General features: G+C 41.0%; 1 long non-coding RNA gene across 1 annotated transcript; it reads right to left on the bottom strand.

The window, feature by feature from the left end:
• Positions 1-73: 73 nt before the first annotated feature.
• Positions 74-26947, bottom strand: LOC142362414 (uncharacterized). The gene is made up of 3 exons (XR_012765062.1): positions 26807-26947; positions 1389-1537; positions 74-324 (listed from the first exon to the last, which is right to left on the bottom strand). It is a non-coding gene; the product is annotated as an uncharacterized LOC142362414 (long non-coding RNA).
• Positions 26948-27971: the final 1024 nt, after the last annotated feature.

The following is a 27971-nucleotide window of genomic DNA, read 5'->3' as shown; positions in this document are numbered from 1 at the left end:
GTATATCAAGTTTTCAAGAACCCTGAACTTAAATAAGCAAATAATTTAAATAATTTTTGAATGCTTTTTATTTGCTAACTTTTATTTTAAAATGTTAGAAGTTACACTTCAGATGTTTCCCCAAAATTACAAGAGGTATATCAACAAATAACAAAGATGGAAATCAGCCTTCCCATAATCACTTAAAATCAAGAACTTTAAGGTGAATATTTAATTATGTAAAATGTGATAATATACAAATAACTGACTGGAATACTCTAAGAGTTGTATATAGCTCACACAATTTCTTCTTCATTGTCAGATTTTTCTAGAAAGCAGTCTTTGCTATGAGAGAGAAAATTAACACTTATTATACTACTTGTCAATTAAACCATATCTTAAAACCCAGTAATTAATGAAAAACAAGAATGGACAGACTCCAGTGCATCTACCCTTGAACTCTACAATTAGCATTAACTAAATTTTTTCTTTCCACAAATGTTTGTTCCTGGATTCCCAATTTAACATGCTGTTCAAACTGTCTCACTCCTTCAATACTTTCAAGCACAATTATAAAAAAAACCCACAAATACTTTCACCAAAAACAAGTAAGTTAAACATTACAAGCTCAGGAACAGTTAAAATACATAAGTCAGCATTTAAATACTTATTTTCTCAATAGGCAATTTATTCTTTAAATCTAAGTGATGATTATTGGTTTTGGAGAGCAAGAAAAGGCCAAAAATGGTTCTCCTTCCACCAGTTATCACTAAATCAACACACATCTTTCATTCCAAGTTACCATAGGCACTGCAACCAAAGGCCATAAAAAAACCCTCCAAGTTCCACTTTGAGATTGTTCACCAGAACGTAGATTTCTCTAATCTTAACTCCCAGGACAAAATCCTGGCCTGAGTGAACTCAAGGGTAAACGCACCGCTAGTGCAGGAAGTTCATGGGAGACCCGAAGCCAGTTACCTCTGTACCAGCTCCTCTTTGAAATGCGCTCTTCTGAAGTAGCATTTGCCCCAATCAACACTCACCTCTTCGAGAGACTGAAATAGCTCAGCTGTTACAGCTGTCTCTGGCAAGTTAGTCCTCTTAACGACGCATGTGTTAACAATCCATTTGCACATTTTCCCTTCAGACTACGCTGATGGCCATATTGGAGTCTAGCACCCAAACACCCCAGGATGACACTACACATCTCTGACACACATTTGTCATTCAGAGTTCTTGCTTTATCTAAGAAGATTTTGCCTGCCAACAAATGCCCACTCTCATGTGGTCTCTCTCTTTCACCTGCACTTCAGAGGAGAGTCCAACCAAAGCGTCTTCTCTCACTATCCATGTCTCAACATACTTTCCCCAGTCCCCTGAGGTGAGCCATTCCTATCATCAAAGTTTACCTTCCTGTATGTTTGTCTGCAGATCTTGGCTACATGGCACCATGGTCAGCTGCTCAGTACTGCACAGAGAGTGTCTTCCGGGGGGGAACTTTCCATACTCTATATTCTGTAGCAAGAATCCACCCAGCTCCTGCAGGATCTAAAGAAACCTGCAAAAGCAAGAACATTTCCATTAGTGAAAATCTCCTTAAAAACGAAAGCCTTTCCTGCGATGATCCCAACATTGAGGGGTCTTCAATGCCACACTTTAGCAGTTAAGGAGAGTGGACAAGGTAGTGCTTTCTGCCTTCAGATACAACATCAGTTAACTTTTTAGGCTGACACCCATCCCTGAGACAATGACTGATGTTTGTAATGATATGCTTATAGTTTAGTAATTTTATAGATGTGAAGACTGAAATGAATCTGATTTTTACGTTAAACTACGTCAAAATCAGTGATGTTGACTCTTAACATTCATGTCAATATTTCAGCTGAGGGGAGAAAAACATCCAAACAGTTTCAAACAACTGGCTTACAGATTAGTCACAGTCTGAACCAAGATTTTATTCCAAGCTGGAATAAGAAATCCTTTCCAATTTTATTTACAGCTTTTAAGTATTCAGAAACAGACTCTACTGAAGAACAGTGGAGGTTTTTTCCCATTCTAACCAAGAGATTCACAAGGGATTTATGATGGTTTTTTTAAAACAAGTAAGAGTCATCAGGTCACAGATACCAAGTTGCCTTCTTATTGCAAAAATATAAATGCTATTGTTCTACAAGAATATCAAGAATTTCCTCATTGTACCACATATAAGGCAAAGTCTGTTATAGGACAATCAGCTACAGAGCCCTCTACTATTTTAGAGCAAAAGTACATGAAAATTTCAGCAGTCATTCTCTGGAGGGAAATCTCAAGGTGACTGGAAACATCCTTTATATGGATAAAAATATGCTTATAATTAGAACAGACTTCTTATGAGATCATTTTGCATTTCTTATTCATGTTAACAGATCACAGAAAAGGTATAGTTACTTGAAAAGACACAAAACTATAACTGATGTTATTTTAGTTCTGTATAAGATACAACCTACATCATGCTGTTTTGAACTAAAGCGCTACACCGCCTCCTTCTTGGAAGTCTGAGCTGCTATGGTGAGCTATTCATTAGTATAGGCAGGTAAAACCACACACAAAGTTCATAAGTTATTCCTCAGTTTCACAGGAGCAGTCGAAGATTATCACACAAGATGCAGCAAATATGGTTATGCAAGAATGTGAGAAGTGAGGAGGTCTCAGATGAAAGGGTTACGGGCAATCTCTGGTCTGTGGACTTTCACATTAAATTTGGCCATCTAAAGTTCTGAGTCACTTCTACAAGAGTCTGCAACTGTTACCAACCTCTTGGTGCAGCCAGTATTTTAACCATGGAGTCTGCCTGCCTAAGTACACTCAGGCAGACACCAACAGGGGCTAGCTGAAGACAGCTGCTTTCCCTCAGCTGATAACCAAACCTCCCAGTTCAGTCTCCTCAGGGAGAAACAGAGAAGATGCATCCTACTCCCAGCATTTCCTGCATACACAGGACAGAGGGGGCAGACTCTCCACAGGGTTCTGATACACGATTTTTATTTCACCAGTGTGAAGTTAGCCAGACCCTGGACAGCCTCATCCTTGTGCCTACCACTGCAAAACTGCCACTGCTTCATTAAAGCAGTCTAAGATCTACATGGACCCTATCCTGTCTTTGGGTAGTATTTGCATATTAGTAGGTTTGTATACCTGGGAACTGGCACTGCTTATGCTGTCACCTTTCTAGAAGAGGTAAAACAGATGAATTTCTGTTTCTGGGGCTGTCATTCTAGTTTGCTTGTTTGTTCTGTTTGTGGTTTTGGGGTTTTTTTGTTTTGTTTTAAACAATAATGCTATTAAAACTCACTCTATAAGCAGAGACATAAAGAAAACTATACAGACTCTGATCAAGATGCTCTCAATTTCACTGCAGGAAACTTTAAATTACCTTTTGAAAACAGAGCCAATCTTCACAGAGAGTCACATGAAATAAGGTATAAGCCATATCTTCTTATAAAATTCAGTATGAAGTAATACACTAAACATTTATGGAAAAACATAAGCACAAATTGCATTAAGTGGGTATGTAATTAGCAGACCTCAAGAAGGGCTTGCAGGCTCAAAAGCAAAATCTATTCTCCCTGCTCCCAGTGATGTCAGTCTAATAAGAGAAAATGCTTCTCCCTGCAAATTTTCCCGTACAGAAACTTGGACCTAGTATTTTCTAGAATTCTCTGGTCATTCCCCCCACATACACACTTTTGTGATTTGTACAGATACTCAGATTAAGACCTACCCTGTCACATTCAGGAGAAAATGAAATTTTCAGTGGACTTGCAATAACAGGCAGTCCTGAAGACATGGGATATGACAACCACGGAGTCTCATCTGAGGAAGCAGGTTTTTTCTAATAAAATTTGTGGATCAGCATTGTAGCCAGATTAAACAGAGGGAGAAATGCAGGATACCAGGCAGAAAAACAGAGGTTAAGGTAGAGATTTAAACAGGAATGATTACACTGGAAGTTGTGTATTATCTTACATAAGGGTTAGAGGATGGAACTAGTCTAGTTTACCGTGGAGGACAAAAAAAGGGACAGAGTGTCAATAGTCTCAATTTAGGCTACTTCCCTTCCTTGCCTTAGGCCTGCTTTACACCCTTGCAGTCCGGGGAAAAAAAAAAAAAGGCAGCAGCTTTTGAAATCAAGCATACGAAATGCCTTGGTTTGCTGCAGACTTAATGATACATCAGCCATTATCATGTTAAGCACAGGACAGAATTCTTAGGCTGTGAAGGGAATCTTTTTGCTCTCACTGTTTTGCTGTGTCCTTCCCTGAGTCCTCACTTGGTCTCTTGATCTACTAAATTAAAGGCTATTTAGTAACAGTGGGAAGATTATTCCCACCAGTCACTGTTCAGTCCAGGTCCTCAATAAAGTGTTACTGGTAAGGCTGCATAAACTGAGAGGACAAGCTGGGGTATCAGGATCCAAGTTGCCTCAACACATTTCTTGCATGAAGATTTGCAAAGAAGAAAGCCTCATACCGGAGTTGGCAATAAAACACCTCAAACTTGGGAGTAATGCTTGAAAAAGAAAAAAAAGTTTTAAGAGCAGTATCTCATAAAAGTTGTTATTTCTCTCCACACACAGTTCCACCCACTTCAATTATCATTACTCTGAACTGCAGAACTTTCTAACAAAGCAAATAACTAAGTGACGGCAGAAGGGTGGGGGGCTTATTTATTTATGCATTTATTTTTTATTAGAGGAAGTTCCTGGAATGGAGGCCAGACAGTCATTCCAATCTAACAAAAAAATCACGAGTAAATAGCTACCGGATGATTTTTCAGGATTTATGAAAGCAACTGTCCTCTACAAGCGTTCGATTACAAGGATGAGGAGACCCTCCCTAATGCACCAGCAGGAAAACAGGGCTGGGGTCACTGCCACTCCAGCCTAATTAATAAGTCTGTTACTTTCCGATTAAAAATCAGTGACTGCAGTGACAACCACTGTCCTTGACCTGCATATTGCATAAAGTTGTCCACAAAATCACTCATGTGCATAAGTAGTCCCACATGGTTCAAGTGGGTCTCATTACGTGTTAGCAGGGGTCTTAGGTCAGGATACTGCATTCCTTGAACCAGACAGATTCCCACTGAAGTGATTAGGAGTGCTTCATTTGCCAAATAGAAAGAATTCCACAGGTATTTGATTGAAGTGCGATACAAATTTACTTTGGCCACATTTCCACCTTTCTTTAAGGTTTGCAGGAAAAAGCTATTTGCGTGCATGACTATTACTGACCAAAGCAAATTTGACTCACATTCACAGGTATTTGCACAGGCAGCTACTACCACACACATTAGTAAATTGACCAAATCATTATGAAGCAGCAACCCAAATCTGTCTCACACACACATTTACTGATTCCCAAGACCATGTGAGATTTTTGTTAAGTTTTACACTTATGAAGAAATCGTTGACCGTTTGCAACTGAAAGGTGGGCTACATTCAATGCCAGGTAAATCATTTGGTTTGAGCAGTGAGCACGAGCTGCAACAGTGAAAAGCAGTAAATTAAGCAGACATCTTGCTAAATCAGCAACACAAGGTTGAACCCTTAGTGCTATTTACTACAAATGGATCTATTGGATTATGGGTCATTAGTTCAACCACTTTTAAAAGAAGTACAACCAACTAGGAATGTTATTAAACGTTTATCTTCAGGGGCAAATTTACTGGAGAAGAAAGATAAGGTGATTGTAGAGGCTCTCCATTAGCACTGCCTACTTCAGCATGCATTCCTGTCATAAGCACAGTTCATTCATAAAAATATCTCAGGAACCCAAAGCATCCTACAGATGTCTGCCTTTACATGCTGGTGGCTGCACCCTGGCAACCCTCCAGATGCTGACCAGTTATTTCCAACACACATTATATGACAACCTCTTGCTGCTTTCCTACTCCATGCTGTCAAGACAACTGGGGCAAACTTTGTTGAAAAAATACAAACCATAAGCTGAACTTCCCAATATTCAGTCAGTCCTAAGGACACTGAGACACTGAGCTTGGTCCTAACAGCAGGCCACCCAGTATTTTTTGAAAACCAGAACGATTATTTAGAAACGTAATTTCTGTCTCCATGTCTGACCCTCACCTGCCTTCGACCCTCCCACTGGCTAGAGCAGGAAGGCACAATGCAAAGAACAGGGCTTGCGAGCCTCTAGGATGACTCAGAAAAAAACTAGACATTCTCCCAGATCTTTTGCAGGTCTTAATTACAGGTCTTGAACAGGCTCCCCAACCAATCTGTAACACAAGGCATCAACAAAAGTGGCAGAAAGAGATCTCCCTTAACAGGAATGGTTTGTCAGGGCAAGGACAGAAAGAACATTAGGAGAGAAACAGGAACGATTCACCACATAGGCTGCAGAGGGGAATGGATCTTACTAACCGCAGCTGAAATCATCACAGACTTACTAAGAAAAAGGATAATTACATACACAAAAGCAGACTCTCTCCTTTCCCTCTGAGGTCAGTTTGGGTTCTTAGAAATTTGTACCTTGGCCCATATGCCATTCAAAGGTAAGAAGTTAATTAGTAAGGAGGAGAGTGTAGTTTTCACCTCCCTAGTCTATTGTTTCAGCCCTTGACAGACACTAACATTTGTCACTGTTACAGTTTACACTCCACATTTGTGGTTTCCCCACAAGAAATCAAAACTATTAAAATTTTCATTTAAAGGTCAAATTCCAGAAGAAAATAATGATGCAAGGAAGGATGGGTTGAGAGGCTTTTTGTTGCAAGTTTTGAGCAAGAGGGTTGCAGTCAAAGGCAGAGTGTCGTTAGCTACCTTTGCCTTACCCTTATTCTGATGGTTTCCTCACTGCCTTGAAAGAAAGCTTTATCCTGTGTTTAAAAGTTATATTAGTCCTTTTGGGTTTGAAGCTATGACAGACGGAAGAAGCTTACTGTAATATTCTCAAATTCTTTGCATTATTGATAGTCAAGAACTGAAAAACCGGACAATAAATAGGCATTGATCCTCTTTTAGTTAAAACAACAAATCTCATTCTACCACAACTGATACATGAATCACAACATCAGTAATCATTTCTGTTACAAAATATTTGTGACAACCAGGTCAAACTGAGCACCCATGATGGTGCATCTAGTCTCTAGAGAGCCAAATTTAATCCTGATTTTATGAAGAAAGTAGGACCAAGAACCTGAAGAAGCCTTGTCTTCTCAGAGTGGGTCTCAGGCTTTCTCATATCCCTTTAAATGGGTCAAGACTCAAGCAAGCTAGATTGTTATTCCATTCCAGAAGTCTCAAACCTGTTTTTAAATAGTCACAGAAACACAGACTGCACCACCTTAGCCAGCCTTGTGATATGAGGGATAGCTGGGTGCGAAAGAGAACAAACCAAAACAAACCTCAATCCCCCAGAACCAACTCTTGAAAATCCCAAAAAGGCAGCATACTTCATTGCTGAAAAGTGCGTTTTTATGGAAGGGTGTTGACCCCGTTGTCAACTGTCATGCCCTTACCAGCTCTTAAAAGTAGAACAAATGTTAGGAAAGCTTTTATAACTTGATGGTGAAAGGCAGGAGATAGACTATTAAAAAAAGGTATGGGAAGGCATTAGCAAAGAGCCAAAACAATCTTGCAGCTACATTACATTACCGCAGTTGGAAGCTGCCAGGCTGGCAGCAAAGTTAAGCTCTATGCTCGTGAAAGTGAAGCACTGATACCAGCAGCTACAACTTGCATTAAATGAGCTTCCCACACCTCTGTGCCAATCCAGCTCAGTCCTGATCGGCAACAATTTTGTTGTTCCAGCCTTCGGCCTGTTTTACATAAAGGCTACCAGTCAATCTGAACAAATTATACATCCAAACAGTGTAGTGATTTACAATTAAGCTTCCTTCAAACAATGATGATAAATAGTGAGGATTGCTATATGTAAGCAACAGCTAGCAGATAAGTACTTCTCTGAAATCTGCAAGCTGTCACCCATCCCATCGCAATCTGATCACAACACTTAAAATCTATAACCCAAATGAGCTCCTATGTTATTAATGCAAATTATTTTATAGTACCACAAGTGTAAACAGTACTTTTTAAAATACAAAATAGAGACATTATCTTTTCGAGTTGGAAGAGTTTACTACATTAACCCAAGATAATGACTTTGGAAAAGGAATTTATTGAATAACTGTGGTACGAAAAAAACACCTTGGAAAAGTTTCATAAGATAAAGCAGGATCAAGAAGCAGTACGATGGATAAATATCAGAGGATAGGCTATGCATAGGGTAAGACATGGCAGAAAGCCTGAAACTTTTTTCATGTCCTTGTCAGCATGACAGAGGCTTAGCGTGCCAGCTGAATGCTTTCTTTCAGCTGCAATATCTCTATGGTCACCCACTAGACCTTTCAACACCATCCAAAACCTACTACTTCCAGAGACTGCTAGAACTTGTGCAGACCTTCCCTGCTGATGTAAAAGTGGATCCATAATGCAAATAGTAGTGTGGAACCACAGAAATACAACCAACCTACTTCTAGTTCTTTACTGTTTCATAGGGACGCAGGCTATGTTGTTGGTTTAGAGTTGCACAGCTCCTCCAGGTTACACAAGCTCTCAGGGAGGAACAGATGTCACAATAATACAGATTTCTGTGCCATTTAATTCAAAGCACTTTAGCAACATTAACAAAAACAAACCCCCAGCTATAAAAGCAAATGGGATCACCTCACTAGTGAAGTGCAGCTAATGGTTCACAGTGACATTACACCACCATCCAAAGCCAGAAAAAGAACTTGCTATCAGGCCACATTCAGGAGTTAATTTTTAATATCTGCAGTTATGAGTACTACTTCTGAAAATATTTCAGATATTAAGTAACATTCATTGCAGGTCATGGCTCTGAAATTCTTCTGGTCATCTTTACAGAAAACTCTACAGTCTTTGGAGACAGCTGTCCAGAAGACAGAAGAGCCTCAGAACTTTAGAAATGCAGAGACAGTATGTTTGGTTTTTGCATGTACCATTTCTATGAGTGTGTTGTCTAGTATGTCATCATATAACTTCATGACAAACTTCACTTGTCAACTAAAGGGAAGCTTTCGGTTGCAAAAAGCACAACAAAACCAACATACACACACACCACAGATGACTGAATTTTTCAGTAACAAGCAGGCTGGATAACACATTTCCAAACAGTAGAGCAACTAGCATAAAACAGCTCTCATAATGTAAGAGATTAGATGTAAGAAACCAGGCAAATCATGTGTTTGCTGCCCATGTCCTAAACAGATAGTGGCATTTGCAGGCAGGCAGAAATCTGTTCCTTCACAGACAGCTGTTCTTTATCAGCTTTATCATAATGCTCAAATAAAGATGTAGAATGATGACAGACAAACATACCAAAGTTGGAAATAGGTAATACCCCAGTACTTCATTTCCAAACTAAGGTTTTGGTAGTTTGAGGCATGTTAGAAAGGCCAGATTATACTTTACCTGTTGTTTGTTTGTTTAATATCAACAGTCTACCCTATGCTGAGAGGAACGTAATTAAAGACCTTATGCAAGGAATCTTACAGTCCAAGGACACAACAAAACCTGCATAAATAGAAGTCTACTCTCATAGATCTTATTGCAGACGCAGTGTCTGAGACAACAGTCAGAAATCTTCAAAGACACGGTGTGATACAAGTTTAGAGGAATAGGAAAGAAGAGTAAGTCCTCTTCCTGCGTAGTGTATCCTCAGGCTGCAATCACATAACACTATCATGGAGCTGCAGAGTTGTATCTGCCACCAGAAAAATAATATTTAGCACTTTCAGAATGCAAAGAGCAATACAAAGCCCATTTATGTAGTCTAAACACATGGTTAATATTCCTATGGGGAAACAAAGTCCAAAGAAATGAATACTCCTTCTAAATTCCTTGCATTGATCCACAGGCCCCAGTTCAGTGTTATTACTGGTGTTTCTGATCTTTAAACAGTCAAGTAAACAGGCTAGAGTTAACACCTCAGTGTTGGTAAGTTAATCAGTTCTTTGGTTATAGTTTCATACTGTCTCCAAACTCAAGTAGATATTGCATCACACTGGCTTACATTAAATAATTTTCCCACACCTCTTTAAAGTATAAAAACGGGGCTTTGTTTTGATTAGATTATTCCAGAGCAGAGTTCCATGGGAGTGGATCCATTTTGTACATATAGAAGACATGGAGTCCCATATACTTCACTGTAGTTTTCTGTAATATGTTGATTCTACTGCCCTTTAAGGGGAAAATGCAAATATATTTCTTTATTAAATGTACTGACTATGGTGCTCTGGATTACACCTTCCTGACAATCAGTTTCAGCACTATCCTCTCTTCCAACAGAAAATCCTGACAAAGACGCGGGATTACACAGGCAAACGATTTAAAGAATGTTCTTAAGAACCAGCAGGAAACATTTATTTGCAAAGAAGGTTCTCAGTTGTTTCGCTTGCACCTTCATCTTTCCCTGAACAACTTCAGCATTTACAATAGACTTTAGTCTCTTTTCTTCTGCTAGGTTCCATATGGATGCACAGATTCCTTCTCAAAAGTATCCAGTCACTATACAGTAGCGCTGGGGGGATAATTTGTTGGAAAAATGCCATCTGTATTTGCATAGCTCTGTAAACGAGGATACCACCAATCTGATATACTGTACGTCAACTCTTCCTTTCTTTAGTGTTCACTTTTCAGCAACTGAAGTCACAAGGCATGAAGTCCATAGATATTTAAGCTATTTAAATAGCACTAAGGATAAAGGTCATGCCTCTGATGTGATTTATCTTCACAAGAACCCACCCAAATCTTGGAAACCACTGCCTTGAAGATATGAGATTCTAGGGGTTGTATAGATAAGAGACTGGTATATTCAAACTGGAGATAGCTTTTTCCAGAGTGTGTTTAAATAGCTTAGAACAAGGTCTTAGGTAAAAACAAACAAAAAGAACCCCACTCCGAGTGTGATATACTCAGGAAAATGCCCGTGAAGTTGTGGAGAGTTGCTCTCTCCTGCGCTGGTCGAGAGGCTGGTGTTTTCCCAAGTCTGTCACAGTAAAGGAAATCAGCAGTCAGGTCTTCCAGTCACTGCTGCCTCACGACCCAGCACTGTTTTCAGTCACACTCCTTGCTTTATTTTAGGATAACAATAATTCTTCTGAGCCCTAGTAGTTTGTGCCTGGCCTAAAAAGGAGGGAGACAGCTTACCCCTTTGCAAACCTCAAGTGCAGTTCAGTGAGCCAGGCTAAACAGCTGCCCATGCCAAAACAGGTATCCCACACTTCCATCTTCCCCCAACCTACCACACACTTCTCCTACTTCCCTTATGCAAGACCTGGCATTTGCTTAACTTCTCCATGGGTCCATCAGCTTGCTCACCCAGCCACAAACTAGCCCAGTAAAAAAAAAAATAAAAACTATTCTGACAAAGCAGCAAACTGAATCACTTAGTCAAAGGTCAAACATGAGAACTGATGCCAGTGAGAAAAAGGAGAAGGGAAAGCCTGTGGCTCCCTCTGAAAGTATCAGGAAAGCAGTTCCTAAAGTGGCGGCAAAAATAGGCAACTCCAGCAGCACCACTACATAGCTACATGCAAACATGTCAGGAAATAACTTGGTAAATAATAAAAATGTGAAATCAGACTAACTTAGAGAGGAAGGGCAGTATCTCCCTGACTTCCTGTGCACATCACTACACAGGTGAAAAACTGTTCACATGACTTTAAAAAGTTTTAACCAGTCCTGTGAATTCTGCTACAAAAAGTCTGGTGTCTCAAGTTTACTCTAGAAAACAGAACTCCAGCTGGTGTAACAGAGACAGCAATGGCACAATTAAAAAATTCCACCTGAGGCCAGCTCTGTTCAGCAACCAGAGGAGAGGAAGAGAGCCAATTAAAACCATGCTCTTTAAAATCAGAAGTGGTTAGTTCCACATACCAGATAGAACATACTCTCTGTCACAGGTGACTGACCTCAAAACAGAGGAGGGAGCAGGGAAGGTGAATGTGGTTGCAACAAAATGCACAGTCTGAAGCAAAAAGTGATTTAAGAGCTACTAGAATCACTGGTATTTGTGCTTGGGTGAAAAGAACAGCAGACGTGGTGCTAAAGTAGATGCTAAGCGCACGTTCATGCAATCCTGGCACAGACAAAACTGATGATATAATTGGGAGTTTTGCCTAATTTCTTGCAGATCAGTGTCTCTGTAATTTATTAAGTTCTCGCAACCAGTCAGTCCAGATAGGAAGTATTTCAGATTAATTAACTACAGGCTTAAACCTGCAAAGGAGCATTTTGCATCTCAGAGACACCTCACACCTTGCAGGAATGAGCTGGAGGTATCTTTTGAGAACAACCATGGGGACCATTACTGTTCAATTTTGAAAATTTCCCTGCATTGCCAAGTCTCTGTAGAGTGCAGCAGCTATCATTTTTGCTTCCACGGCAGTCAGAAAGCTCTTGAATCATTAACATGGGAATATCAGCATTGCTATTACTCCCAGACATTTCTTTCTTCACTTTCCAATGTTTTCTCTGCGCTATCTGTCATTACCTTGTTTTCTCATTTTCCTTTTCATTAAAGATTATTATTCAAGAGAGGAAATGTAGCACAGTCTGGGAATTCATTCAGCATGAATGGAGAGAGACATATGGTCTAGTGACTTCGGCGGAGGGTAAGGAGCCAGGCTCCTTGTAAGACCTAGCCTGACAGTTTCCCTCTTGGTCTTTGTGCAAGTCGTTTAAGGTCAAATATTTTTCCCTTCCCACAGCCAGAAGTTCAGTAGGGAGTCAATTCCTTTAGACAGAAGAAAGAGTCACCCCGTCAACACTGAAGTTCCAACTTATATTGTAGCTACACTGTCCTTGTGTGAAGGGCAGACACTTCATTTAGGCTTATCCTCACCACAGTTACGACACTGGATCATGAGCTCAAATATTTTGTGATCATGTCAATGCGTAGCATGTCTTTACACACACCACAGGCAGGGACAAGCTGTGTACACTACATTAGCTGGTCAAAGCAAAATTTGACTTGGATGAGAGCCCTGGCCCAGCATGACTGAAATAAAGAACATGTTTTTTTCTGATCTACTCTAGCTGCAAACTTGTATGTTTGCAAACATCACACGAACCAGTCCCCAGCAGTAACTAGTGCTGACTGGTTCACCACAGTCACCCCATGAAGACAACTCACTGTGCTTGATATCCAGTCACCTTTCGTCTCCTTCAGTCTCACAGCATTGTGATTAAGGAGAAATTCCCACAGAATGGGGCTCTGCAATCGACAGTGTGTATGGACTCCAAGTGCAGTTCCCCATGAGCCTCCCAGCCTTTTCATCACGCTGCGAGATCTCTGCACATACATATGACAGAGCAGCAGCAATGCTTCTTTCTGCCTGTTTTAGTTCTCCAATTTGGCAGAGTAACTCTCACTTGCCTAACAATGGAGTTGGGAAAAATACAATAATTCAGTTAAAGATTAATGTGTTTGTGGGTTTTTTTACTGCACAGAAGAGCGGAACCAGACAAAGTAAATCCTTCTCAGAAAATGAGCTTGTTAAAACTAAGTTATGTGAAGTTTAGTCTAATTCCTGTGGCACCATTTGTTGGGTGCATAGACCCATAGCTAGTTTCTCCCTCATTTTTCCTCTAGGAAACAGGAGCACTGTTGCTGAATTCAGAGAGCCACAAAGTCAGGATTGTCTCTCTGGAAGCTTCAGATTAATGCAGGATAAACAGACTAAGTTGGACTTTGGTTCTCTGCAGCATTCCTATTACATACCACGGATACCTGAAGCAGAACAGCAAGGTAACATCAATTCTGTGAAAGGTGCAAGATTCACAATCAGTTTGTATCTTTTATATGCAAGGTAGTACATTTTCAGAGAAATAAGGGTAAACGAATTTTCTTAGTAAGGTGAATAGATGAAGTACGGATTAGACGAATTAGCAAGCCTTTTGTTCCCCATTCTTCCCCCCCCCCATATTAGCCTGAGAGTGATTGCTGCACTTTTTTTTCAAGGTTAAGCAAAAAAAAAAAAAACAAACACCCATCTTCCAAAGTTTCTCCAACAGTCAGGTTTCTTTGTCCGAATTTTCATGACAAGAATTCTGAGCAAACTGAGGGTTGTCCAGATACCTTAACACCTTCAGTTCACAGTTTTAAAACATGGCAAACATCAGCACTGCCACACAAAACCCAAACAAAAATTACAGAGCAATACCTACATGCCTTCCCTCCCTTATTCCTTCTGCATGTTCTCACTTTGATGCTACATTGCCTCTTTCATATATGCCAGCAAAAGCAATTCTTTGAATGAATTTGAGCTTAAAGCTAACCCAGTAAAAAAAGGGACGGTTAATAAACCTCAGTCCAATTCACTAAATAGCTACACAAACCTTTTGGCCAGGCTCAAGTATGCAGTATTTTAGTTTCAGCTGTAAAATATTAATGAAAATAACTCTCAAAGCAAATTTACACTGAAACTCCCTGATCTAAACCACTACGTACCCAAAGCTGTATTGAGAACCAAAATACAAGGACTTTTGAAAACATTCTATTTTCTTCACGTCTAAAAAAGTAACAGAATCCTACTTATCACCTTCGGGGACAAAGGCAGAATCCTACTAAACACCACCCTTAGCACCAGCTGAGAAGAAGAAGTTTGGGTACAAGTTCAGATGGCATTGGCTCTTTGACATTCACTCACCACACAGGCATTAAGCAGAATGTAATTTACTTCACTTTCAAAGCTGAATGAACTGCCACAGAGCAAGGCACCATTACTGTGCGCTAAAAATATCCAAACACAGGGGAAGCACAGAGAAGTTGGTGCACTGTAAATTCATATTCCAACATATTGCACACTAACTTTCCTGTACAGACAAGCCCTTAGACTAAGAGGCACCTGGGAGTCTTCAAGTCTGAGTGCCCAATAAATAAAAAGGCTTTTTTTTTTTTTTTATTGGCGCTCTGGAACCAAGATCTGATGTCCCTACTCAGACAATGCTTCCATTGAAATCTAGTCTTGGTCTATTATTAAATACCATTTCTTTCACAGCTGCAAGCTTTCCAGGTTAGAGCATAGGGATTTCATATCAAGCCAAATCACTAATCTCAGTCCAAAGGGGATTGTGCAGGCATTTATTTTGATTTTATATGAGTACCTAGATACTGCTTGATTCAACAGACTTGCACTGATGCCTAGTGAAGTAACTTCCCTCGTGTCTACCAATTCCCAACTCTGATAAACTCAAAACAAAAATCAAAATTCAAATTTAATCTCCTTTTACAAACTGTTTCAGATTCATATTTGTTTGGGACAAAGTCTGAAAATCATTAATGCAGCTTTCAGTTCTAGCTTCCCAAGCTTTAAAAGCATAATGGACCCTCAGAGCAGAAAATGGTGTATGTTTGAAGGCTCCACTGCACTGACTTCATATAACTGATCATCAAGTTATTCTGTGTTGCTCCCCGCAGCCACCACAGCGATCTTCCATACTGACAGATGAGGCTTCAGCAGAGTCCACTGAACTCAAACACCACTAGAGAGGTAGTTAACTCACTACTGAGAGCTCACAACACAATTTATCAATTCCCCAATCACGGTGAGCAGTCCTGTTTCAGGTGACCTGGCTACTCATAGCCAGGCACTACTAGGAATTATTTGCAACTCTGTGGAGCTGTGATGAAGTGAATGCAGAGGTGAGCCATACGGCTAACAAAGCAGACCTGGCCAGTATTTGCTTGTTAGCTCCATCTGCAAGTAGCTGCTCAGATTCTGACAGAAGAACCCATTTCCCCCTTTGAAGGGGGGACATGAAGGAAACAATCGCTTACATCCACACTATTTTAACTTCCTTCCTGCTACACTTTCTGCTTTTTCAGAATGATGGGTCAATGACAAACATTTTCCTTCTAGGCAGTTCACTCACACTGGTGTTCATGGAAAGTTTGACAGCTTTATCTTCTCTCTCAGCTACTTACAGCTGTGACTCCATTACTTTGAAGTCAACTTGGATTTGGTTGGAATGAAGTGCAGACATCAGTGACTCAGGCTTAGTGTGTCACCTGCATTTGTTATCTTCCAGTAGACAATTTAATCAATTATACTTTTTTGTCCAGGCACAAGAACAAGACAAAAATGCTGATCAGCATTTCACAGGGTTGTTTCTTCACTGCTAGCAGGCCATTTAACATCTGATAGACCATATAAAAAGGTCTTCCCAGGGGCTTAGAGTGTTTGGGTTGTTCTTTTTATAGTGCAGAAGATCATTAATAAGCAAGGAGCAGCAGCGTGGAAATAGCTAGACAAGTCTTGTTGAGTTAATAAGAAACTGTCATTCTGCTTCAGTACTTTCTCATTAAGCCTAGCAATGTTCACGTCTAAGGAGACTGATGGTACAAATCTATTTTAATGCTCAATTTAGTTCCCAAAGACTTGAGTCAGAGCAAGTTTACCCCTCTTTTATTTTTTCCATGACTTTCAGTTCAGCAGTTTCAGAGGAAAATGACTACATTAATTTTTTTACAGATGCAGCCCAAAAGCTGAAATTCAGATTTTTTTTAAAAAAGAGATACATGTACCTTGACTTTTCTGAACAGAAGACCAGTCACCCCAAACAAAATTCTGTCCTCCTGCTCTTACAAAACAGTCTATAAAGCTAGTCACCATATTATTATACTTTGCATATTTTCCTGGACTAGAGTCTTACAACAGCTTTGTTGTTGGATTTAAGTGTCACACAGAAATGAATTCCCCATTGCTTAAATAGGAGCAAGGCACAGACAGCACATTTAACTGAGTCTTAAGAATCAACGGTTTGTCATGCAACATTAACAATGAAACCAGAAAGCCACTTCTTGCGAAGAACTACATTACAAGAAAAGCTTTATTAACTCTTTAGCTACTGCCCTGTGCCCCGCTTAATTTTGGTGCTTCTGACTAGAATCTTAACTGAGTTCACTTGCCTTTGTTCTTGCCAGGTATCCTTCCACAGAGGATCATTTACTGTTTTTCAGAGCTTTTGCTGCCAGACCCAAGCACTTTCTCTTAAGCAAATTTCACTGCTATGCTTACTGTTCCAAACAACTGACTCAGTAGAAGCTCAGCATCACACGGATCACAAGGAAATGCAGCTCAGATGTTAAAACTTACACAACACTGACCTTCATGTCACACTGCACTTCCCATCAGCTTTGTCACACAATTCATGTAAGTGAAGATGTGGGGTAAAGCATAACATCCTTGCTAGCCAGTTGCTGATGCTTGGTCCCTGCAGGGTCAGTCTCTATGTACCATCACCCCAGATCATGCACAGAAAGCCACGCTAGCACTGATGCAGTGTTTGGTAACTTAGGCCTAGCTTCAGACACATGGAAGTCCAAGAGAAGAGGGAAGGAACAGATGAGAGCAAAGTTCAACAAAGGAAACTGATGGAAAAGAGTCACATGTTCCCTTTTACGCTTTACATGTACAAAACCTTCATGTGTGTATCAGGCCAGAACTGCTAACACTGAACAATACCAATTCTCTCCTGCTGTTTTGAACACTAAAGAAAACAGTGCAGTGCATTACTGAGGGAGTTTCATTCTGTCATCTGTTATTCTCCAGCATTTGTTAGCTAAACCTCTTAACTCTCCTGGCTACCCATTGCTCACACCAGGGAAGTTCCTAAAGCACACCTTTTCACACAGCATGGGTTTCATCTCATAGTTGATTTCTCTTTTCTGAACTCCACACATATGGAATTTCTTGTTAGTAAGCCCGTGACACCTGTACATCCCAGCTCTGAAAAACCCCTCTAGAGCTGTTTCCACAGAACTCACTTTTATGTTAGCTTCTTTTCCTTTTCCTCTCCATACAACAACCTTCCAAAAAGTCACTAGATCTTCCAAGGCAAAGCACTACTTCCTGCAGTGCAGATACTGTGGTAAGGAGCTGAAGTTGCCAAAGGTTTGAAATCTCAAATCATTAAAGTCATACAAAGGTGAAAAGCATTTAAGGGACTGAAAAAGAGGTGAGAAAGAGAAGATGCATCCCAACATACCAAAAATACTGCAGGGTTCCGGTAACGTACATAAACAGTCTTCATTATAGGCCTTACTGTTTTTGTGGGACACTTCAGAAACCAACTGATCTGAGATAACTTGAGAGAAGTGTACCATTATTATTATTCCATGAGTGCTTCCCACTACCATTCACTGCTGCAGAAACAGTGCAAGACAACTGCAGAGTCTTTTTCCCTCCCAACTATGCTTTTGCCAGCTGAGCACTGATAACTTTCTCAGTACAAGCAATTCCTGACATTAGTGCAGCTGCCAGGGAGGAGAAAAAGGAAGACTTTAGTTAAATCAATAGCATATACCCCTCACTACCTTAAAGGAAATTTAGGGCTCATGCTGGAATCATGCCTAGCATTACCACAATCTACTCTGCACCATGTGAAGACACAGTGAACAATAGCATGAGACCATGTAAATGGCAATGTGGGCTGGTGGAACTGACGGTACAGACTAGTAATTGCTTTGTAGTAAAAAAAAAACTTTTTTAAACTGCATTTTTCTGGTGAGGGTGAAGGGGACAGCAAGGCAGCAGAAATAACACAGCCACTAAGACCAGTAAGAGAGCAAAACATCGACAGCAGCAAGCACACATGCTTTCATTGTGTTTCTGATTCTTTTTGCAGCTGATCAGCTCTGTGACAAAGTCATTTAAACTTACTACAGTACGAAATAATAAGAAAATAAGCCTGCAAAAATAGTAGTGAGAAGGCAAGGCTTAAGAGCTTCTGACGGATTAAAAAGAAATGAAAAAAAAAAAAAGAACATGGTCTCAGAAAAAGATTCATATTTAAAGACTTCTCTCCATTTTGATACTTTTATTACACAGCCTGCATCATACAGGTTTGGCTTTTCTTCACATCTACTATAGATTTGGGATACCTGAAGTAGATCTCCTGAAGTCATTATTTCCTATTTAAAGAAGGAACTCTGTTTGGCAAAAGGTAGTTTGCTTGCTCTTCCATCTGCATTTCAACATTTAGTGACAATTGCAAGATATGTCAGAAAAACTATTTTTCATGCTGCCATCACTGCTTCCTTCTTGAAGTCTCATCAGGGCTGGCCATAGGTTGTACAGGGCTCTACGTGCCAGTATCACATACAAGCTGATATCCGACTCCTTCCTCAATTATGATTAAGTCAGTATAATCAGCCAGCATAGGGGAAATATGCAGGCGTTGCCTCCTTTCTGGAGACAGAAAGATACCAGAGTTTTTCTCCTCTAGGCAAGAAATGAGAAGTATGAGATGTGATTTGCAGTGCAATTCAGAACCACGCAAAACTTGCCTGGTTTCAGATTTCATTACCCCCACACTAGAAAGGTTTGGCAAGGCCAGAGATCCTCCTCCATTTAAGGTCACATAACATCAAGAATTCAGGATGTTTCTAGCACACAGCAAAGTGAGAAGTTGCAGTTTCAATCAAGTCTTCCGTTGCGATTTCTTCAAGCTCTTAAGTCCTACAGGGTTTTGCTCATGGGCCAAGAAGCTGCCAAGCAACTAAACATGCCCCAACAAAAGTAAATAGACCCATGTCAGCTTTGCAAATGGTCATGAGTAACAGAACAGCTGGGAATGCTGTGTTCCTTCTTAGGCTTGCAATATCAGCCCTACAGCCAAAGTAAGACTGGTGTACACTCTCCTAAGGAAGGTCAGAACAGGATGATAGCAACTCCCCCTCACTAAGGATCCACCATTTTCAACACTGCTGGCAATGTTATAAGTCTCAAGAGCGACTGACGACTTCAGGAAGAAGAACAGTTCACACTGTTTGAATTTGATCCCCACCCCATTTGACATAAGTTCCAAGACTCATAACTACATATTTAGTTGGAATGCACATCTCCCTCAGCCCTTTCCTGACCAACATCCCATGGCACATGAGATTGCCCCCACTCTGTAAGCTCTTTTGAGACAAGCTCTGCCCATATCCTAGGTAAGTCATTAAAGGCTATATATGGCAGGAAGCCTAAAAAAGCAGAAGCAATGATTTAAGCCTTTAACTGTTAGCTGATCCTTGTGCAACTTTGTTCAGATATCTGGGAGGAGGAAGGGCTTTAAGAGGGGAAGATCTTTCTCTACAAGCGTTCTTTTATCAGGTTAAAAATTCCTGTCAGCTTTTACAGTGACACACTTCAGTGTTGTGCCCTGACAGCAAATTGTACCGTATGCTTTTCACACATCCTTGAAACAACGGCTCTCTCTACTGGTGCCTTAACATCCTATACCACAGGCCAGCTCTGCAGAGAAAAAGCTTGAACACCCACAGCAGAATGGCTTGCTTTTTTTCTAGGGAAAATCCTGCTCCTTCCTCTGCAGGCCTGAGGTTTATTCTCTTAGCATGTGTTTCCCAAGTACTGTCATTAAATATACATTGGAAAGACAATCTTCTACGGCTAAAGAATTGCTTACTTGTACAGTTTAATCTCTTGGACTTTCAGACGATGCTAGCAAGAAAACTGTCTCCTGGGGCTTTGTCAGGAAGAGAGACAGACCACTGTTTACATATCCCCTTGCCTTTTTTTATTATTAATTTACCCGACAGTTGAGGTCTGATAATTGACAGCACCATAGTGTTGATCTAGCAGCATCAGTCTGGCTCATAGGTCACCTGCAAACTTTTTATTTTAATTTAAAAAACAATCCATTTACTACTGCTGCCTCATATAAGGTTTCAGGAGACCTTTCACCTATCTTATCAATTGAAGGCTCAATACCAGTTCAAAGATTTGTAAGTACATCTGAACCTCAAATGTTCAATTCTAAAATGCTACCTAAAAGCAACCAAGAAAGGGGGAAATCCCCTCCTCTAATGCTGTATTATTGTAACTTATATCTTTAACCTTAAACCGAAGTTTGGAGAGCTATTTTAGTTTTTTGCTTTGTCCCTCAATTCCCAACTAATTTGAGCATGTAACCACAATATTAAGACATATTAAATCATTCTTTTTACCATCCTACACATTGAGAAAAAATACACTTGATAGGACTGTCAGAAATCTGTAACTCAAGCCAGAAGAGACTGCAACATCAAGTTCCAAATTTCTCTTGGGATGAGGGAGTTAAACACAATCACCTTTTTTTTTTCCAACGTCAAATTTAGAACTAAAGCTATTCTCTCATCCTATGGTTTGGCTACTTATTTACTGAGACCAATGGCATTGAACTACATCTGCAGCACAGATGTTCAGCAAGGAAAAAACTGTTCTATACAAATCTGAGCCTGGCCTAACTTGACCAAGAGTTGATCTTCAATTTTACAATCCAGACAAGCAAATGGACAGAAAACCTGAATGCAGTATTACACAAATTGAAACCTACTTTGACCATATAACAAACTTTACTAAAGAGATGTAAGTTTACATAGAAATAGCAGGTTGTCAAATTTTAACTTTCATTTCTGAAAACAAGACTCAGACTAGGTTTCCACTTCCTTTGTTTCTATTTTAGTCAGGCGTCTTAATTACATTATTGTCTATCACGTTGTCTAACACAGTCAAGCATCAGAGTGGAATTTCTCAGCAACTGTACCCCAAGAACACACACCTCTGAGGCCCATATTCATAGTGAGAGAGTCACTGCCTCCTGTTTATGCAGAGACAGATCCCGTGTCAGATTCCTGAGATTAAAACGTTTGACTGCTACAACATCTAAGTGCTTTCAGGGTGCTTCGATGAGACCTCTTAAAATTAGGACCAAGAAAAAAACAAAAAACGCTACAAGAAGTTTACTGCTCGGGTCTAAATCAATTCATTCAAGTTAAACACGTAACTATGCACTCCAGTCTAGACAGACTCTAGTGCAAAACTAACAAGTTATGGAGAAAACGTATACCAGAAACTAGCTGTGTGGTGACACCACACTAAACTTGATCAGATAGTTAAGTTCCACAGGCTTTGTGCTACTTCGATGATACAAGACAACTATAAATTAGTCTTAAACAGCCATTTGCACCAGGTTTATGACTCTTCTGCATAGCGATGTGACGCCAAGTACCAAGAACTCTGGAAGCACAGAGAGAAGACATGTACTTCGCACAGATTGTTCTCCACAGCTCTCTATAGGCCTGGACAAGTCTCTCAGCATTTAGGTGCCCAAGGAGAGGATGATCAGTGGAATTTATACCAAATGACCTGAAAACAGAATCAGTTTTTAAACCAAAATCGAAATAGAACTAAAACATCCAACTAGTATTAAGATTTTTTTTTTTCCCCTTCTCTCTCACCCTAGTAAGTAAAGATGTTGTTACACAGAACTTATGTTAAGTCAAAAGTTACAGTTACTACATTCCATTCTGAGAATGAACATTTGTCTTCCCCACCCACTACTCTGATACTGTGGCAAGAAGAGCAATGCACCATGATAGTGCTAACTCTTCTATACAAAATCCTTACATTCAGATCACACCTCTTAGAATCAAGTGCCTGCTCTAGACCAATTTACATGAAGACAAGACGCCTCTCATTTCTCTGTTAATCATTCTATTGACTTACAAATGCATCCCTTACAGCCATATTCAAGAAATACATTCCAAACAGGACTTCACAGAACATTAATACAGAACTTATTAATTAAAATGTGAAACGTCATTATTTGTAGCTTGATCTTCAGAGAAAATTAGCACTTAACTGCTGCTGCTAAAGGCACTGGAAGCTATGGATTCATATCACTCCTAAAATAAAATAAAAATCAGACCATGAGTTTCTAAAATACTTCAAGATCTTTGGATGTTGTGTTACAGAAATGAAACTGTAATTATTAAAATATTCACCATTATTAAATATGCAAAGCATAAGAGAGAATGGGACTTGCTTTCCTCAGTAATGAGGAGACAAGTGATCTCCAAGGAGAGTAGCAGCTACCTGCTAGGGTCATTACAATTACAAGAGTTGTTCATTATATAGTACTGACACAATTATTCTGAAGAGTTTCAGGGCTTACAGATGTGCAAAATACAATGAGAGGTTAAGGCAGGAGTGAAAGCAAACCTCCAGATTTTTCTACACCTTCCCAAGCTTTTTTTTTTTTTTAACCTGAATCGTTTAAATTTTGACAGTTAATTTTATTATTGCTCTCTCTCATCACCCAATTTTTTAAAGACAGGATATAGTGCCTGAATCTGGATCAAGAATTTTGAGATCTCCCTGTCAATCAGGAAATGCAGAAGGAGACATCTGGAGTAAAAACAAGCAACTCTGAAATGTACCATGCAAGAGAAGAAGAGACTTCCCAATGAACAGAGCACAGGCGAAAAAAAAAGCAGTTGGCAGCAGCTTTGATATTGTAAGTCCTATGGCAACAAAACTTCCTGCCCCTTCCCCTGGAACATCTCTGACTACATATATATGTTATAGACTGGTTTCAATCACGGTTCAGATACAGAATGCAATGAAGTAAGTGCTGTCTGGCTTGTGGTACAGATTCTGTCTGCTTTATACCATCAGGATAAAGTTAAGGTGGCAAAACAATCAATCATTTGCAGATGAAATTGTATATAGCAAACTGCTAAGTGACATATCTATACATACAAGTACAGACACTGCTGATTATTGGTAGAACACCATTCTTCCTCATAAACCCTCCATAGGCCAGCACCACTGAAAAAGTACAGCTGGAGTAGCAGAGGACAACTGGCTCAAAGCATGCTCTGAGATCCCATCTATCTTCCCTCACTAGTCCAACCACTGGTCTTAGGGTAAAGCGAAACAGGAGGGTCCCAGTGCACAGTGAACAGCCAATCTGTTAGAAGGAATTGTAGGAGCAGCTACGTCAACAGCAAATAATAGACAAAAAACAAACCCCAACAACACACACAGAGCAAACAGCAACTCTTTACACAATCAGTATAGCATTTAGCATAAATCCTAAACTGCAATTTATAGAGGAAAATAGTTTCCTTTATCTTTTCCTCAGCTATTCACCATTGGCAAGTACACAGAGCAATTTCAAGTTGTCTTCATAGCTCTGACGTTTTCATGTCTCTCATAGGTTTTCATGCAGAATTTTTAGACTTGGTAGCACAGGAATACCTTTCATTTCGGGTGCTCATACAACAGTGGACTACAGCAGTTGTGGTGAAGTCCTAGTGTGCATGTCCTGAAGAGTTATGAATATTCTCTTATCAGCAACTCCTGTGAGGTAACTCAACAAATTGGTACACAAATGTCAGCATTCACTGTTTGCCAGGAGATGAATCGATGACCTTTATCACCGTATGTCATAAGCGCATACACTTCATCGCTTTTTGTCTAGGATGCAGGAGCTGCAGAGACTAACGTCCTGAAGAGCATCAGACAGAAGTTGACAAAGGTGGATCCAGCAACCAAAATGCAGAAAAGGAACAGTAATAAAGACTGGCAACACCACAAGGCAGAATTTGTTACAGGTAAGACTGACGAACAAAAAGCAGATCTTTTAGATCCTGCTGAATACCACTGTATGCACCTTTCTAGTTATTTCAGCAGGAGATACAGCAAGGGTATATAAAGGATTAGCATGTTATAGTCAATTTCTTAAAACAGAATGAGAGGGTCCAGCCAACTTTATTTTTGTGCTTTTGCTTGGTAGTTGCTTGCAAGATCAAAGACCAGGAAAATTCTTGTATTTAGGGACTACTTTATAGTTTTGTGTGTGGTAATGATCAATTGTTATTAAAACTAATTTCATTATTATTAAATTTCAAACAAGATATATCAAGCATCACTAACAGTTACAAATATTTTAACTATACTAAGTGTAAGGGGATTTTTTCTTTTGATTTTTTATGACAAGTAAAGGATTACATATCACATGAACAAGCAGCAGACATGGTAGCTGGATATTTTTTCACCTCTAGACTGTGCCTGTAAAGCAGAAAAATCCCCAAGTCTACTAGAGCATGAACTTACAATAAACATGGTTTGAATTTATTTAGGCATACCTATTTACTTTAGGGTGGTACCTCGAAAAAGAAAGTTGGATTTTGTGCTGTAGGCAGCAGACTTTCAGAGACAGAGAAAACTTGTGAGAAGTTAACCAGCAAGCCAGAGGCATCACTAAGCTCACAGCTCACCTGCCTCATAACACAGCTTCCCTCTGCTGGATATCATGGCCTTCTACCATTTGTCCACAGAAGAGACTAAGTCAAGTGTGAGCATTTAATCTAGACAGACAGACGAGAGCCTCAGCCTTTAGGATAGCAGTCACAGCAGCAGTATTGTTGATTAGGACAAGGTAATTTATTATAGGTTAATAGCTGTCTGCATCAAATCTTAACATTTTCCCCCAGATTTTCTGTCTGACATACACTACAGTCCTGATGATGCATTTGTTGCACCTTTTTGACCATAACACTGAAGATTCAAAATAAGATTCTTGATGTATTTGATTAACTCAGGTAGAGTAGGAAACAGAGAGGCAGAAAGACCAAGAATAAAAGTTTTAAGACTCAGCAAGTTATATCATAGAGGAAATTCCCTTACCTAGAATGAGATGTAGATGAAAACACATTTTCATCCTATTTATGATTTGTTCTGACACTTTCCCCAACCACAAAAATATTACATAAATCCAAAAATAAACACATTAACAGAAGGAAGAGATTTACCTCGACTGAAACGTTTGCACTCTGAATGAACAATCATCACAGTATCCACAACATCCAAAAGCATATGACCCAGATCAACAATGTACTACTTCGACAGTGATTTGGCCATATTAGGTTTGGAAAGCTTTGTGTTTTTCCAGGAAAACCGAGAGCGCCACAGGGAAGAAAATGACCCATGCGGAGAAGGTGCAAGGCAGAGCAAGGCAACTGGAGGCCAACGGGGAGACAGGACCTGATGAGGCAGGTGGCAGCAGCCAGCCCATCCACTCTCCTCCCAAGGAGGACGAAGCCCTCCCTGACAGCCAGCCCCATGCAGACGGCTGTGACCTTCCCTCTGACTCAGGCCGCTTGCCTCCAACAGTCCCCCCAGCCAGCAGCACCCACATAGCAGCAAGCGGGAGCAGTGAGGCTGCGGAGGTGCGAAAGGGTGCCTGCGGGTGCGGGCAGTGATGTGTGCTGAAGCAACTCCCATGCAACGGGAATACAGATCTGAGAACAAAGACTTACCCGGTGTGTTCTTACCTGCTACAGCAGCAAGGCAGCTCTGCCGCCAGCCCCACCACCAAAAGCTGGCTGCCTCCTCGGGGTGTCCGTACCTCAGCACTGAGGGAGAGCTGAGCTCCCTCTCTCCTCCCGGGTGCCTTCCCAGCCCCACAACCCCTCAGCACACCCTGCCACCGCCCTGGCCAGAGGCTTCCCCTCCAAGGGCATGGCACAGGGGGCTCCTGTCCCCAGCCTCACAGGTCAGCACCTCCCCCACTCAAGGCCTGGTCCCGTGGGCTGCCCCGTACCAGACAGAGCTCACTAGCAGCCCCATCTCATTTTTCACCCTAAGTACAAGTGTAGCTGAGCTCAGGTCATCCCCACACTCATTTATCCTCATTAGCAACAGGCTTTGTTTTGGTTTTGTTTTTATTTGTCTGAGCGTCACCCACACAGGCAGGTATAGGGTGAAGCCATCACTCTTGGAGGCTTTCTGGCAGGTCAACTTGACATGAGAAAGGAAAGGAGCAGCTCCCACCTGCGAGTACCCCATGACAGCCTGGCTGAGGGTGACAGGAGCAGCGGGGGAGCCCAGGCAGGCCCCACTCAAACGCACAACCAGCCCACTCCCTCAGATCCTCCCCGAGGGCAGGTGAGACGTGCTGGTTCCTCACCTAACCCAGCCGACCTCCTCCTCCAGCCAGGCAGGCGCAAAGCTGGCCTCCCTACCATCAACTGGGGCGTCCTCTCAGAAAGCCCGAGGAGCCATGGCGCCAGGCCTGCCGCTCACGCTCTACTCCCGCCTCCACGGTCCTTGGGCGAGGCTGCTTTCCCGCACGCCGCGCGCCCGCGGCCCCGCCCAGCGCAGCGGAGCGGAGGGGCGGGGCGAGGCGCGGGAAGCAGGGCGCGAGGGCGGGCGGCGGCGGGGAGCCGCGGGCCCGCTCGCCCCGCTCCGGTCTTGCTGCAGCAGGGCCAGCAGAAGCCGCCGGTCCCAGGCCGTAAACCTCCTACATCAGCCTCGGAGAAAACCTGAAGCACGGAGGCGCTCCCCGATGCCTTCTTTCAAAGCGACAGCGCAGACCAAGGTAAAAAGGCTGGTCGGATGCACTCCATAGCTGCCTCTTAAATCTCTGCAGCTCCTGGAATGGTTTTCCTCAGTCCTAGTTCAGAACTGGAGAAATACGGATGGTTTATAGCTCTGCTGTTTCACCGCAGCGATCCTCTAGCTGACCGATCAGCTACCAGACTGAGAGGCTTTTTTAGACTTTACCCGTTTCCTCAAAGTGTCCTCTTTCCCGGGATTAGATCAAGCCCCTGTGCCTGCTCTCATGTATTACATCTTTGAAACATTTAAGAGAACGTACAGGGGAAAACATGTAGTTGGCAGAGGTTTGGAGAATATAGCTTAAGTAGCAACTTATTGGGACACTAAAATACTAGGAAATTAACCTAAGAGTCATCAGATACCACAAAGGCGAGTATCTACTGGAAGAAAATAGTAAAACATTTACCATACAGAGAAAATGGGCATTGTTGGCCACAGAGACAGGAAAAGTCCCACGTAAGTCACATCTACTTTAATAAGTACATAACAAGAATTTGAAATCTCAGTAACAGATAAATCATCATTCACAGAATGTCAACTTTAACTGCATTATGAATTATATTCCTGTTCAGATTCCTTCTGGACTCTGGCAAGAAGAGAAATCTGCACAGGAAAAAGTAAGAGCTGAAAAGGTAGAAAGGCAGCAGCTACAAGTGGAGAAGAGGAGGAAGGAAAAAGAACAAAAATGGAAAAAGAAAGAGCAGCAGGAACAAATGGAAAAAGTGAAGGCAGAT

Source organism: Opisthocomus hoazin, chromosome 9 (genome assembly GCF_030867145.1).
Source record: "Opisthocomus hoazin isolate bOpiHoa1 chromosome 9, bOpiHoa1.hap1, whole genome shotgun sequence".
In the NCBI taxonomy this organism is placed as follows: domain Eukaryota; kingdom Metazoa; phylum Chordata; class Aves; order Opisthocomiformes; family Opisthocomidae; genus Opisthocomus; species Opisthocomus hoazin.
This window is presented reverse-complemented; position numbering and strand designations above follow the sequence as displayed.